Source organism: Physeter macrocephalus, chromosome 4 (assembly GCF_002837175.3).
Source record: "Physeter macrocephalus isolate SW-GA chromosome 4, ASM283717v5, whole genome shotgun sequence".
NCBI lineage: Eukaryota > Metazoa > Chordata > Mammalia > Artiodactyla > Physeteridae > Physeter > Physeter macrocephalus.
In genome coordinates, this window is record NC_041217.1 from 53,712,070 (window position 1) to 53,727,802 (window position 15,733).

A 15,733-nucleotide genomic window follows, 5' to 3' on the forward strand; every position below is an offset into this window, starting at 1 on the left:
TGGAATATCTTTTTTCATCCCCTCATTTTCAGTCTGTATGTGTCCCTAGGTCTGAAGTGGGTCTCTCGTAGACAGCATATATACAGGTCTTGTTTTTGTATCCATTCAGCCAGTCTGTGTCTTTTGGTGGGAGCATTTAATCCATTTACATTTAAGGTAATTATCGATATGTATGTTCCTATGACCATTTTCTTAATTGTTTTGGGTTTGTTATTGTAGGTCTTTTCCTTCTCTTGTGTTTCCTGCCTAGAGAATTTCCTTTAGCATTTGTTGTAAAGCTGGTTTTGTGGTGCTGAATTCTCTTAGCTTTTGCTTGTCTGTAAAAGTTTTAATTTCTCAGTCGAATCTGAATTAGATCCTAGCTGAGTAGAGTAATCTTGGTTGTAGGTTTTTCCCTTTCATCACTTTAAATATGTCCTGCCACCCCTTCTGGCTTGCAGAGTTTCTGCTGAAAGATCAGCTGTTAACCTTATGGGGATTCCCTTGTATGTTATTTGTTGTTTTTCCCTTGCTGCTTTTAATATTTTTTCTTCATGTTTAAGTTTTGATAGTTTGATTAATATGTGTTTTGGCTTGTTTCTCCTTGGATTTATCCTGTATGGGACTCTCTGCACTTTCTGGACTTGATTAAATATTTCCTTTCCCATATTAGGGAAGTTTTCAACTATAATCTCTTCTAATATTTTCTCAGTTCTTTTCTTTTTCTCTTCTTCTTCTGGGACCTGTATAATTCGAATGTTGGTGCATTTAATGTTGTCCCAGAGGTTTCTAAGACTCTCCTCAATTCTTTTCATTCCTTTTTTCTTTATTCTGTTCTGAGGTAGTTATTTCCACTGTATTATTTTCCAGATCACTTATCCATTCTTCTGCCTCCGTTATTCTGCTATTGATTCCTTCTAGTCTCCTTTTCGCAGGCTGCAGGTTCATAGTTCCTGTTGTTTTTGGTGTCTGTCCCCAGTGGCTAAGGTTGGTTTAGTGGGTTGTGTAGGCTTCCTGGTAGAGGGGACTAGTGCCTGTGTTCTGATGGGATGAGGTGGATCTTGTCTTTCTGGTGGGCAGGACCACGTCCAGTGGTGTGTTTTGCGGTGTCTGTGACTTTATTATGATTTTAGGCAGCCTCTCTTCTAATGGGTGGGGTTGTGTTCCTGTCTTGCTAGTTGTTTGGCATAGGGTGTCCAGCACTGTAGTTTGCTGGTCGTTGAGTGAAGCTGGGTCTTAGCGTTGAGATGGAGATCTCTGGGAGACGTTTCGCCATTTGATATTACATGAAGTCGAGAGGTCTCTGGTAGACCAATGTCCTGAACTTGGCTCTCTCACCTCAGAGGCACAGGCCTGATACCTGGCCAGAACACCAAGACCCTGTCAGCCACACAGCTCAGAAGAAAAGGGAGAAAGGAAGCAAGGGAGGGAGGGAAGGAGGGAGAAAATAAAATAAAGTTACTAAAATACAAAAATTTTTTAAAGTATTAAAAATAGGGGCTTCCCTGGTGGTGCAGTGGTTGAGAGTCTGCCTGCCGATGCAGGGGACACAGTTTGTGCCCCGGTCCGGGAAGATCCCACATACTGCGGAGTGGCTGGGCCCGTGAGCCATGGTCACTGAGCCTGCGCGTCCGGAGCCTATGCTCCGCTACGGGAGAGGCCACAACAGTGAGAGGCCCACGTATGGAAAAAAAAAAAAAAAAAAAAAAAGTATTAAAAATAGAAAAATTAAAAATTAAAAAAAAGAAAGAAGGAAGAGAGCAACCAAACCAAAAAACAAATCCACCAATGATAACAAGCACTAAAAACTATACTTAAAAAAAACGAAAAAACAGTCAGAACCCTAAGACAAATGGTAAAAGCAAAGCTATACAGACAAAATCACACAAAGAAGCATACACATACACTCACAAATAGAGAAAAAGGAAAATATATATATATCTCTATAAATATAAAAAAGGAAGAGAGCAACCAAATCAATAAACAAATCTAACCATGAAAATAAACTCTAAATACTAAGATAAACATAAAACCAGGAACCAATTACATGCAGAAAGCAAACCCCAAGTCTACAGTTGCTCCCAAAGTCCACCGTCTTAATTTTGGGATGATTCATTGTCTATTCAGGTATTCCACTGTTGCAGGGTACATCAAATTGACTGTGGAGATTTAATCTGCTGCTCCTGAGGCTGTTGGGAGAGATCTCCCTTTCTCTTGTTTGCACAGCTCCTGGGGATCAGCATTGGATTTGGCCCCGCCTCTGCCTGTAGGTCATCTGAGGGTGTCTGTTCCCGCCCAGACAGGATGGGGTTAAAGGAGCAGCTGATTAGGGGGCTCTGGTTCACTCCGGCTGGAGGGGAGGGAGGGGTACGGAAAGTGGGGCAAGCCTGCGTAGGCAGAAGCCAGCATGACGTTGCAACAGCCTGAGGCACACCATGTGTTCTCCCTGCGAAGTTGTCCCTGGATCACAGGACCCTGGCAGCGGCGGGCTGCACAGGTTCCCAGGAGGGGAGGTGTGGATAGTGACGTGCACTTGCACAAAGGTTTCTTGGTGGCTGCAGCAGCAGCCCTAGCATTTCATGCCCATCTCTGGTGTCCGTGCTGATAGCCGCAGCTCGCGCCCATCTCTGGAGCTCGTTTAGGCAGTGCTCTGAATCCCCTCTCATCGCACACCCCAAAATAATGGTCTCCTGACTCTTAGACAGTTCCAGACTTTTTCCCAGACTCCTTCCTGGCTAGCTGTGGCGTATTAGCCCCCCTTCAGGCTGTGTTCACACAGCCAACCCCAGTCCTCTCCCTGGGATCTGACCTCCGAAGCCCAAGCCTCAGCACCCAGCTCCCACCTGCCCCGGCGGGTGAGCAGACAAGCCTCTCGGGCTGGTGAGTGCTGGTCAGCACCAATCCTCTGTGCGGGAATCTCTCTGCTTTGCCCTCTGCACCCCTGTTGCTGCACTCTCCTCCGTCGCACCAAAGCTCCCCCCTTCTGCCATTCGCAGTCTCCGCCCACAAAGGGGCTTCCTAGTGTGTGGAAACTTTTCCTCCTTCATAGCTCCCTCCCAGAGGTGCAGGTCCCATCCCTATTCTTTTGTCTCTGTTTTTTTCTTTTTTCTTTTGCCCTACCCAGGTACATGGGGAGTTTCTTGCCTTTTGGGAGGTCTGAGGTCTTCTGCCAGTGTTCAGTAGGTGTTCTGTAGGAGTTGTTCCACATGTAGATGTATTTCTGATGTATTTGTGGGGAGGAAGGTGATCTCCACGTCTTACTCCTCCAGCATCTTGAAGGTCTCCTCCCTCTCTACTCCTTTAGATCCCTTTCTTAGATCCCAGGTATTTTTTTCAAATCAAATCTGAGAAAGGATCGTACTTCCAAATAACATTCTATGAATACTGAATGAAAGATGACCTTGGAGAAGACATAGGGTAATGGGGTGAAAGCTGGATTGTTAAGGGTGAGGCAGTAAATGGAGAAAATGAGAAGTGATATTTCTTAAACTGATGGAAAGCTGGCATTAAGTATAGCCATTTCTTTAAGGATTTTAGCAAGGATAAAGAGGAAACACACACAACTGAAAGGTTGGCAGGACTAAGAGAAGAAAATATTTAGAGATTTGAGAATGCCTGTGGGCAAAAAAGGAAGAAACCAGTAAAGACAGAAATCTGAAGATATAGGTTCTTATTGCCTGCAATCTCGTACCTTCAACTTCCATCCTTCATGTGGTTAAAGTGGTGTGCATAATTTGCATACCTGATTACATCACTTCCAGCTTAAAACCCTTCAGAATCTCCCTATCACCTACAAGATAAAGTGAAAGATCCTTAGCAATACATAGGAAAATCTGTCTGATCTAGTGAGCTATTCCTATCTTGCTCTTAACGTCATATGCAGTGATTCTCAAGGGTGAGAAAACCAGTACCACGCCAACATACACCTAAAATCTTGTTTAAAATATGTAGCTATAAGCTCTGGCCCTGGAAATTCTGATTCAGTATCCTGGGTAGGGCCAGGAATCAGTATTTTTACAAAGTACCTGAAGGGATTCTGATGAGCAGCCAAGTTTGGTTAATATAACATGGTAATTATAAAGGACATCAGACTCTGCATCCAGAAAGACCCCAAAACAAAGCCTTGCTCTACTCTTTATTGGCTAAATGCCCTTGGGTAACTTATTTAGTGTCCCTAAGGACAGAAGATATTTTTCTTTTCTAAAATGGAAGTAGGGTCTTCCTGGTGGTGCACTGATTAAGAAGCTGTCTGCCAGTGCAGGGGACACGGGTTTGAGCCCTGGTCTGGAAAGATCCCACATGCCGCGGAGAAGCCTGCACACTGCAGTGAAGAGTAGCTCCCTCCTGCTGCAACTAGAGGAAGCCCACATGCAGCAACAAAGACCCAATGAACAAATAAATAAACAAATAAATAAAATTTTATTTTAAAAATAAAATAAAAATAAATAAATAAATAAAATGGAAGTAATACTCTATCCACAGAATACTGTAAATACTTAGAATATGTATGTAAGCATATGCTAAGTATGCATGTAATAGATGTTAACTGTTAATAATTCTGTTTAACACCTAAGTGCTCAAACCATCCACTTACTCCCCATTTCCTACCTTTGTTCATACTCCTCTCTCTGCCTGGTACTCTCCCCTCATTTTCTTTTCTGCTGACTTCTAAACCTTTAATATGCTGCTCCTGCAATCTCCTCCAGCAAGCCTCTATGACACACCCCAAATCTTCCTTCCTTCATTCTCTTTGTTGAGCCAAGAACACATCCTCAGTGATTCCATGGCATCCTGTACTTACTTCCTTCTCTTCATTCATTGAGTCCTACTATGTACTAGATGCTGAAGACACAGTGTAGAACAAAACAAACAAGCTCATACTCTAATGGAAAATTAGTAGTAAACAAACTACACAAATAATTGTGAATAAATCATTGCACTGCAATCAATTGTCTGTGCCTGTCTTTCCCCCACTAAATACTAAGTCCTTCAAAGCTATATCAAATTCATCTTTATATCTTCTGGCATTCAACAATGTCTGGCATAAAAGAGGTATTAATAAATAATCTTAACTAAAGGGGAGAAAGGCTTAATTAATGAAGTAAAGTCCTGGAGTACTTCATTCATGATGAGATCATGAATACAAATGAGAAAATTAGCCTTGAACAAGAGTAGGAACAGCTCTTCTATTAGGATAACTAAAGGAAGGTGGGAAAGGAGAGTGCTGATGAAAGTGTGTTTATAGGTAGAGGCAACAAGTTAAGAGAGTTCAGGTCTGATGGCTACCATTTTTTAAATACAAGCAAGATCATCTACTGAGAATAAAGAGGCTGAAGTTGGATCAGATGGCTTAAAGGCAGACTTCCCCAATCCCCAAGCCAGTATTAGGCTAAAGCAGACGTTGTGGATGCTGCCATCTCCTCCTTTTCCTCCTCCTCCTTCCCCTTCCCCCTTCTCCATCTTTTTTTCTCCTCTTCTTCCTCTCCTTTTCCTCTTCTTCATTTTTTTTCACACCCAGAATCCAAAAATTCTTCCTGCTTGGAGAGAATCCCTTTGTATAGAGTATTAGCAGAATACAATGTTCTCTCTCTCACTAAGTAAGTCAAAAAGGATAGATCTTCCCTCTCCTAGTCTTCTGGTGACAAAGGAACAGGCACGTGACCTAGGCTCAGCCAATCAAATGTTCTTGTGCAGGATTTTTGACTCTTAAGGAAGTAATACAAAAATGTAGAGATAATTTTTAAATTATTTATGGGAATGGCAGAAGCAATAACAGCAAGAATTTAGTACCAGTGGTCCGGGGCAGTGGCACATTAACCAGATTGTCCTTATAGCATGACTTTAGCTGTGGTATAGGCTCCTTGGTCCTTGCCCTTTTGTCCAAGCTGGTTTCCCAGCTTTCCTGTTGATTTTGTGAACTCTTTATTATCTTCTAATAAATTCCTTTTCTACTTACATTAGCCAGAATCAGTTTTGTTTGATTAATAAACTGAGAGGAGGGAAGGGGAGAGAAAAATCAAGAAAACTAGAGGTCTTGATAAGATCCAACAGCAGGTATTTTATATGTAAGGAAGCAGAACACCACTGGAAATCTAGGAGATTGTAGCTGGCCAATATAATGAAACAGTAAAGATTTCAAAGTGTCTCACAGGGTTTAGCCATGAAAATAGGAGGTTGAGAAGGGGTAGAAGGTCACTGAAGTTGAAAATAACAAGAAATTATGAAACTAGTGTTTGAGATGAATGAACCTTGTCACTGAAGTTACCCAGAATGACGGTAGAATTTGGAATGGAGAGAAAACTGATAAAGAGTGCCAAAGGTTTTGATCAACAAAGAGTAAACTAGAGGGAAATTGATAAATGACAATGACAAAGAGAGAAGCTGAATAAGGTGAAACAAATTTCAAAGGAAGAAGAATTTTTATACAACAATAAATGAGAATAATTAGAACTGGAAGTGGGCTGATTCAACTTACTACTTGAAGACAAAAAGACACAGGGGAATGAATAGCCCTTACTCAAGATGGCCCCAAAAGAAGTGGTATTCCAGAAAAAAAAAAAAAAAAAAAGCCAGGGTTAATTTAAGTAAGAGATGTGAAGGATGTTTATTTACTTTAGAATAAGTCTGAGGCTCCAAAAAACCTGCTGTATAGCATAGGGAGCTCAGCTTGGTGCTCTGTGATTACCTAGATGGGTGGGATGGAGTGGGGTGAGAGGGAGGTCCAAAAGGGAGGGAATGTATTTATCCATAGCTGATTCACTTCACTGTACAGCAGAAACTGATACAACACTGTGGAACAACTATACTCCAATAAAAAATAATAATAAATAAAAGTAAAAAGGCAGAAAAAAAAAGAAGAAGTCTGAGGCTTCAAAGGACTCCAGGGAACGTGGTGAGAAGTCAGAAGGATAAGGTCAGAGCTATATAGAGAAGAATACAAAAAAGGATAATTGATCAGAGATGTCCACATATGAAACGAAAGTCAAATACCAACTGCTGAACATAAGTATACTGAAGAAAATTCATATTTAAATACAAAGACAATAATCCTATGGGCTATTTATCTACTCTTTTATCTAAGGCCTAGGCTCCCAAGTTTTTTTCCCCAAACTTAGGTTCAAAATCTATGTTCTCTATTGAGTTCTTGAACAACTTACTTGATCTCTTTAAGCTTTAATAGGGGGTAGCAGTTCCTTTCAGGACTGTAAATACCAAATGAACATGTGGCTATCTAACACAGTGCTTAGAACCTGTAGGCACTAATAAACACTCACTACGCTATGAAATTCTTAAAGGCAGGAACATGGTAAACAACCTCCAGATGGCTCCCAATGATTCCTGCCTCTTGATTTTCACTCATATGTATAGTCCCCTTTCACATTATACCAGCGTTGATTGTGTAACCAATAGAACATGGCAGAAATAACAGTATGTCACTTCCATTATTAGGCTTTTATCATAGTCTCTCCCTCCCTCTCTCTCGTTCTCTTTTTTCTCTCTCTTTCTCTCCCACTCTCCCTCTCCCTCTCTCCCTCCCTCCTACTCTCCCCTCTGCCCCTGAAGATAAGAAATGGCTTCTGGGCAAAGATCAAATTTGGAGGCTGCCAGGAAAACACAGTCTAAACATAAAACTATGTGGCTGTAAAATCCTTTGTTAAGACCTCAGAATGATCAAATATTTGACCTCAGGGCACCATTCGAACTAGCAAAACAACCTCTAAAGAGTCTGAGGATGTCACAGACCCTTTCAATCAAACAATAGGGTTTCAAAAGAAGCTTAATGTCTCTCAGCTCCCTCAGCAGAAGCTCAAGGTAAAAAATGGCTTATCTCTGGGCTTCCCTGGTGGCGCAGTGGTTAAGAATCTGCCTGCCAATGCAGGGGACACAGGTTCGATCCCTGGTCCGGGAAGATCCCACATGCTACAGAGCAACTAAGTCCACGCGCCACAACTACTGAGCCTGCGTTCTAGAGTCCGCGAGCCACAACTACTGAGGCCCGCATGCCACAACTACTGAAGCCCATGCACCTAGAGCCCATGCTCCGCAACAAGAGAAGCCACAGCAATGAGAAGCCCATGCACTGCAACAAAGAGTAGCCCCTGCTCACCACAACCAGAGAAAGCCCATGCGCAGCAACAAAGACCCAACACAGCCATAAATAAATAAATAGATAATTTTTTAAAAAATGGTTTATCTCAAATTTGTGTATGTGGCTTTTATCTAATGGACAATAATATTCACAGGCAGCCCATGAATATTTTAAGAGAATTATATTTGCAGAAACATCTCCATCTTGGAATGAAAGGGGATAAAGACAGTACAAAATGAAAAAAGTCTTTAACTCCCAAAAATTCTATTGACAGAAAACAGGTTTAGAAAACTGACTAGCTGAAAACATTTACCATCTCTCATAAAATTAAGGATGACAAGAGAATATAACCAAGAGCCCAGAGGGCTGAGCTAAAAGCCACCTAGAATCATTTCTGGTCAATAGGGCCAGGTCCTAATCAAGAACCTTCCAAAATTTGCCCTGCTGGATTTTATGGACCAGTAACTCCTGTGTGCCTCCTATTTTCACCTTTTTTAAAGAGAAGTGTCTATGGAGGTTATCCTTTACCCATTCCACCATTTCATGTCAGGTGGTAAGCGGCAAATAACTTGTTTCTTTAGTTCATAAGTCTACGGATGGACAGAAATTATACTTGAAGAGCTGTACTGTAGAACCTCATCCAAACCTGGGCTTGATTTAGATATGACATTTTGGACTTTTACCTAATGCTGTAATGGGATGAGGCTTTGGTGGGTCTTGGAAGAGGGTAAAAATATTCTATACGTGGGAAGAATGTGAATCATTGGGGACCAGAGGGAAGACTATGGTAGTTTCCAAGATGGTTCCCAATTATCCCCACCTCTTGGCAGTCATACCATTGTGTAGCTGTCTCCACCATTATTCCAGTGATGTCACCAATAGAATATGGCAAAAATAATGGTACGTCATTTCAGAGGTTAGGTTATACAAGCTATTGTGGCTTCTGTCTTGATCTGTCTTTCTACCTGTCTCTTGGATGACTCACTCTGAGGGAGGGCAGACGCCAGGTTATAAGGACACTCAGATGGCCTAAGAAGACTCCCATGCATCAAGAAACTGAGGCCTCTGGGTAACAACCAGTAAGGAACTGAGGCCTCCTGCCAAAAGCCATGTAAGTGAGCCCCAGATCTGTGAGACACTCTGAGCCAAAACCCCCCAGTAAAGCTACATCTGGAAATTGTGTGAGTTGTTTTAAGCTGGTAGTTTGGGGAAATAATTGGTTGCACAGCAATAATTAACTAATACTGGGACTATGTTGAATTCATTCCTTTATTTCTGTAATCCTAGTTGCTTCACAAATTTTGCTAAATCTGATTAGTTTTATTTTCCCTTCCCTCTCACATCTAGGTTTGTCATTATCTTAATTTTATAAAGAATTTAAGGTTTGAAAAATTATTTTGGAAGTAGTGTTAAAAAACTTTTACTCACTAAACATACACTAAATTGTGCTCCACTGCTGCTGTGGTCTGCATTTTAAGGAAAATATGGTCCAACTTAGCTTTAAAATGAGCTGGATAGGTTTCTATCTTTTCGTAGTTTGCTATTTTATTGTAAACAGCTTTTACAAATTTTAAGGAAAGGTTTTCCTTGATGAAAAATTTTTCAAGCCTAAAAACAGTGTGCAATCACAGGCATATCTATAAAAAGATGTCTATCAACTGCACTTTATGGTTTAGAAGAAAGCTTATTGCAGTTTTCAATTCCCATCAGCTATTCCTATCTCTGTTTTTTGGTGTGGTTTAAAACACACAGTCACAAAATGTAAAACGCCTTCTATAAAATTAAACTGATTTTTTTCTTGAATTAATTGGTCAATTTTAACAGCTTTCTTTACTTTCTGCACTATGAAAACCAGAGTGACCAAAAAAACATAGTTTCCTTACGGATACTCATTTCCTGATTTTAAATAAATGTCAAGATGTTTATTTACATGATTTTCTAAAAATTTGGAGCATTAATATAAAAGTTTAAAATAGCAGGTAACAGCATAAGCTTTGCCTATTATTAACTATATATTTGATCAAACAGGCCCTGCCTCCTACTAGCCTATTTCTTTATCTATAAAGTGAGAATAATACCTCAGAGTGGTTATGAAGATTAAGTATAATAACATATATAAAGAGATAAGTATTGAAGTTGGCTCATAGTAAACAAGCTCTCAATAATGTACCCAGAATAATAATCAGGAAGACTAATACCAAACAGAAATATGTCCACTAAATTTATTTTATTAACTAAACAAGAAAAAAAAACCCAAAATGGGCAAAAATGGGCATTTTCATCTCTCTCTCTCTTCCTCTCTCTCTCTCTACATATACATATGTACATATATATAAAAAGATGCTCAGTACCATGTGTCATCAGAGAGTTAAAAATTATAACAATGACAGTACTGCCATTTTAACAATATTAATTCTTCCAATCCAAGAGCATGGGATATCTTTCCATTTCTTTGAATGCTCTTTTATTTTCTTTATTAATGTTTTATAGTTCTCAGCATATAAGTCTTTCACCTTCTGGGTCAGGTTAATTCCTAGGTTTTTTTTTTTCTTTTTTGGTTTTTTTCTGGGGTGCAATTTTAAAAGGTATTGTTGTTTTACATTATTTTTCTAATACTTCATTGTTAGTGTAAAGGAATGCAACAGATTTCTGAATGTTAATTTTGTATGCTGCTACTTTGCTGAATTCATTTATTAGATCTAGTAGTTTTTGTGTGGAGTCCTTAGGGAACATAAGTTGGAAAAGCCACTATGGAAAACAGTACGGAGGTTCCTCAGAAAACTAAAATAGAATTACCATATGATCCAGCAATCCCACTCCTGGGAATATACCCGGAAAAAACTATAATTCAAAAGGATACATGCACCCTTATGTTCATAGCAGCACTGTTCACAACAGCCAAAGCATGGAAACAATCTAAATGTCCACTGAAAAATGACTGGATAAAAAAGATGTGGTACATATATACAATGGAATACTACTCAGCCATAAAAAAAGAATGAAATAATGCAACTTGCAGCAACATGGATACAACTAGAGATTATCATGCTAAGTGAAGCAAGTCAGAAAGAGAAAGACAAATGCCACGTTATCACTTATATGTAGAATCTAAAATATGGGACAAATGAACCTATCTACAAAACAGAAACAGACTCAGACATAGAGAACAGATTTGTAGTTGCCAAAGGGGAGGGGGGAAGGGAGGGGGTGGACTGGGAGTTTGGGGTTGGTAGATGCAAACTATTACATTTAGAATGGATAAACAACAAGGTCCTAATGTATAGCACAAGGAACTATATTCAATATCCTGTGATAAGGCATAAATGGAAAATATTTAAAAAAGAATGTCTCTATGTGTATAACTGAGTCACTTTGCTGTACAGCAGAGATTGGCACAACATTTTATTTTATTGACGTAAATCAACTCTACTTCAATAAAAATAAATAAATAAATAATAGCAAAAAAAATTAAAACAATGAGAACCTGCTTCAAGATGGCAGAGGACTAAGATGTGGAGATCACCTTCCTCCCCACAAATACATCAGAAATACATCCACATGTGGAACAACTCCTACAGAACACCTACTGAGAGCTGGCAGAAGACCTCAGACTTCCCAAAAGGCAAGAAAACACCCATGTACCGGTGTAGGGCAAAAGAAAAAAGAAAAAACAGAGACAAAAGAATAGGGACAGGTCCTGCACCTCTGGGAGGGAATCCTGTGTGCAAGCGCAGGTCACCACCCACACACCCCCAGGAGCCTCCACAGCACACCACTGCCAGGGTCACGTGATCCAGGGACAACTTCCCTATGAGAACACACAGCGCACCTCAGGCTATTGCAATGTCATGCTGGCCTCTGTTGCTGCAGGGTTGCCCTGCATTCCAATTATGACTACGTTACCCCTCCCTCTCCCCAGCCTGAGTGAGCAAGACGGCCCTAATCACATGCTGTTTTAACCCTCTCCTGTCTGGGCGGGGAACAGACACCTCAGGGTGTCCTACACACAGAGGCAGGGCCAAAACAAAAGCTAAACCCCAGAAGCTGTGCAAACAAACTAGAGAAAGGGAAATTTCTCCATGCAGCCTCAGGACCAGTGGATTAAATCCCTACAATCAACATGATAAGCCCGCATCTGTGGAATACCTGAATAGACCACGAATGTTCCCCAAATTGAGGCGGTGTACTTTGGGAGCAACTGTAGACCTTGGGTTTGCTTTCTGTGTCTGATTTGGTTTCGGTTTTATGTTTACCTTAGTTTAGTTTTTTTTGTTGTTTTTTTTTTGGGGGGTACACGGGCCTCTCACTGTTGTGGCCTCTCCCATTGTGGAGCACAGGCTCCGGACACACAGGCTCAGCGGCCATGGCTCACGGGCCCAGCCGCTCCGCGGCATGTGGGATCTTCCCAGACCGGGGCACGAACCCGTGTCCCCTGCATCGGCAGGTAGACTCTCAACCACTGTGCCACCAGGGAAGCCCTACCTTAGTTTAGTTTTTAGTGCTTGTTATCACTGGTGGATTTATTTATTGGTTTGGTTGCTCTATTCCTTTTTTTAAAAAATTTTCTTTTCCTTTTTTCTCTTTTTGTGAGTGTGTACGTGTATGTTTCTTTCTGTGATTTTGTCTGTCTAGGTTTGCTTTTACCATTTGTCCTAGGGTTCTGTCTGCTCGCTTTTTTTTTTTCCTTCCTTTTCTTCTGATCCGTGTGGCTGGCAGGGTGTTGGTCCTCTGGCTGGATGTAGCGCCTGAGGCTCCAAGGTGGGAGAGCTGACTCGAGGACATTGGACCACCAGAGACCTCCCGGACCCACATAATATCAATCGGCGAGAGCTCTTCCAGAGATTTCCATCTCAACACTAAGACCCAGCTCCACCCAACGCCCAGCAAGCTCCAGTGCTGGATGCCCTATGCCAAACAACTAGCAAGACAGGAAACCATCCCCACCCAATAGCACAGAGGCTTCCTAAAGTTATACTAAGTTCATAGACTCCCCAAAACACACCACCATATGCGGCCCTGCCCACCAGAAGGACAAGATCCAGCCCCACGCACAGGAACCAGTCTTCTCCACCAGGAAGCCTACACAAATCACTGAACCAACCTCATCCACTGGGGGCAGACATCAAAAATAATGGGAACTGAAAACCAGCAGCCTGTGAAAAGGAGACCCCAAACACAGTAAGTTAAGCAAAATGAGAAGACAGAGAAATATGCAGCAGATGACGAAGCAAGGTGAAAACCCACCAGACAAAACAAATGAAGAGAAAATAGGTAGTCTACCTAAAAAAGAATTCAGAGTAATGATAGTAAAGATGAGCCAAAATCTCGGAAACAGGATGGAAAAAATACAAGAAACATTTAACAAGAACCTAGAAGAACTAAAGAGCAAACAAACAATGATGAACAGCACAATAAATGAAATTAAAAATACTCTCAAAGGAATCAATAGCAGAATAACTGACGCAGAAGAATGGATAGGTGACCGGAAGATAAAATGCTGGAAATAACTACCACAGAGCAGGTTAAAGAAAAAAGAATGAAAAGTATTGAGGACAGTCTCAGAGACCTCTGGGACAACATTAAATACAACAACATTCGAATTATAGGGGTCCCAGAAGAAGAGAAAAAGAAAGGGACTGAGAAAATATTTGAAGAGATTATAGTTGAACACTTCCCTAATATGGGAAATGAAATGGTCAAATCCAGGAAGTACAGAGAGTCCCATACAGGATAAATCCAAGGAGAAACATGCCAAGACACATATTAATCAAACGATCAAAAATTAAATATAAAGAAAAAAATATTAAAAGCATCAAGGGAAAAGCAACAAATAATATACAAGGGAATCTCCATAAGGTTAACAGCTGATCTTTCAGCAGAAACTCTGCAAGCCAGAAGGGAGTGGCAGGACATATTTATAGTGATGAAAGGCAAAAATCTACAACCAAGATTACTCTAACCAGCAAGGATCTCATTCAGATTTGAAGGAGAAAATAAAACCTTTACAGACAAGCAAAGTTAAGAGAATTCAGCACCACCAAACCAGCTTTACAACAAGTGCTAAAGGAACTTCTCTAGGCAGAAAACACAAGAAAAGGAAAAGATCTACAATAACAAACCCAAAACAATTAAGAGTATGGTATTAGGACCATACATATCGATAATTACCTTAAATGTAAATGGATTAAATGTTCCAACCAAAAGACACAGACTGGCTGAATGTATACAAAAACAGGACCCATATATATGCTGTCTACAAGACACCCACTTCATACCTAGGGACACATACAGTCTGAAAGTGAGAGGATGGAAAAAGATATTCAATGCAAATGGATATCAAAAGAAAGCTAGAGGGCATCCCTGGTGACGCAGTGGTTAAGAATCCACCTGCAAATGCAGGGGACACAGGTTCAAGCCCTGGGCCAGGAAGATCCCACATGCCGCGGAGAAACTAAGCTCGTGCGCCACAACTACGGAGCCTGTGTTCTAGAGCCCATGTGCCACAACTACTGAGCCAGTTCACCTAGAGCCCGTGCAGAGCCCGTGCTCCACAACAAGAGAAGCCACTGCAATGAGAAGCCTGAGCACTGCATCGAAGAGCAGCCCCTGCTAGTTGCAACTAGAAAAAGCCCACACACAGCAACAAAGAACCAAGGCAGCCAAAATAAATAAATAAATAAATAAAATTTTTTTTTTTAAAAAAGTTGGAGTAGCACTACTCATATCAGACAAAAGAGACTTTAAAATAAAGACTATTACAATAGGCAAAGAAGAACACTACATAATGATCAAGGGATCAATTCACGAAGATATAACAATTGTAAATATTTATGAACCCAATATATAAGGCAAATGCTAACAGCCATAAAGGGGGAAATCGACAGTAACACAATAATAGTAGGGGACTTTAACACCCCACTTTCACCAATGGACAGATCATCCAACATGAACATAAATAAGGAAAAACAAGCTTTAAATGACATATAAAACCGAATGGATTTAATTGATATTTACAGGCCATTCCATCCAAAAACAACAGAATACACTTTCTTCTCAAGTGCTCATTCTCCAGCATAGATCTTGGGTCAGAAATGAAGACTTGGTAAATTCAAGAAAACTGAAATCATATCAAGTATCTTTTCCAACCACAACGCTATGAGACTAGATATCAATTACAGCAGGAAAAAAAACTGTAAAAAATACAAACACATGGCAGATAAACAATACACTGCTAAATAACCAAGAGATCCCTTAAGAAATCAAAGAGGAAATTTAAAAATACCTAGTAACAAATGACAATGAAAACACGGCAACCTAAGACCTATGGCATGCAGCAAAAGCAGTTCTAAGAGGGAAGTTTTTGTTGTTGCTGTTTTGTTTTGTTTTGTTTTTTGCAGTACGCGGGCCTCTCAGTGTTGTGGCCTCTCCCGTTGTGGAGCACAGGCTCCGGATGCGCAGGCTCAGCGGCCATGGCTCACGGGCCCAGCCACTCCGCAGCATGTGGGATCTTCCTGGACCAGGGCACGAACCCGTGTCCCCTACATCGGCAGGCAGACTCTCAACCACTGCGCAACCAGGGAAGCCCAAAAAAATTATTTTTAAAACACAAACAAGAAAGAGAGGGGGAGATGGTTGAATAAGTGATGGAATTTTTTACTGTGGTAA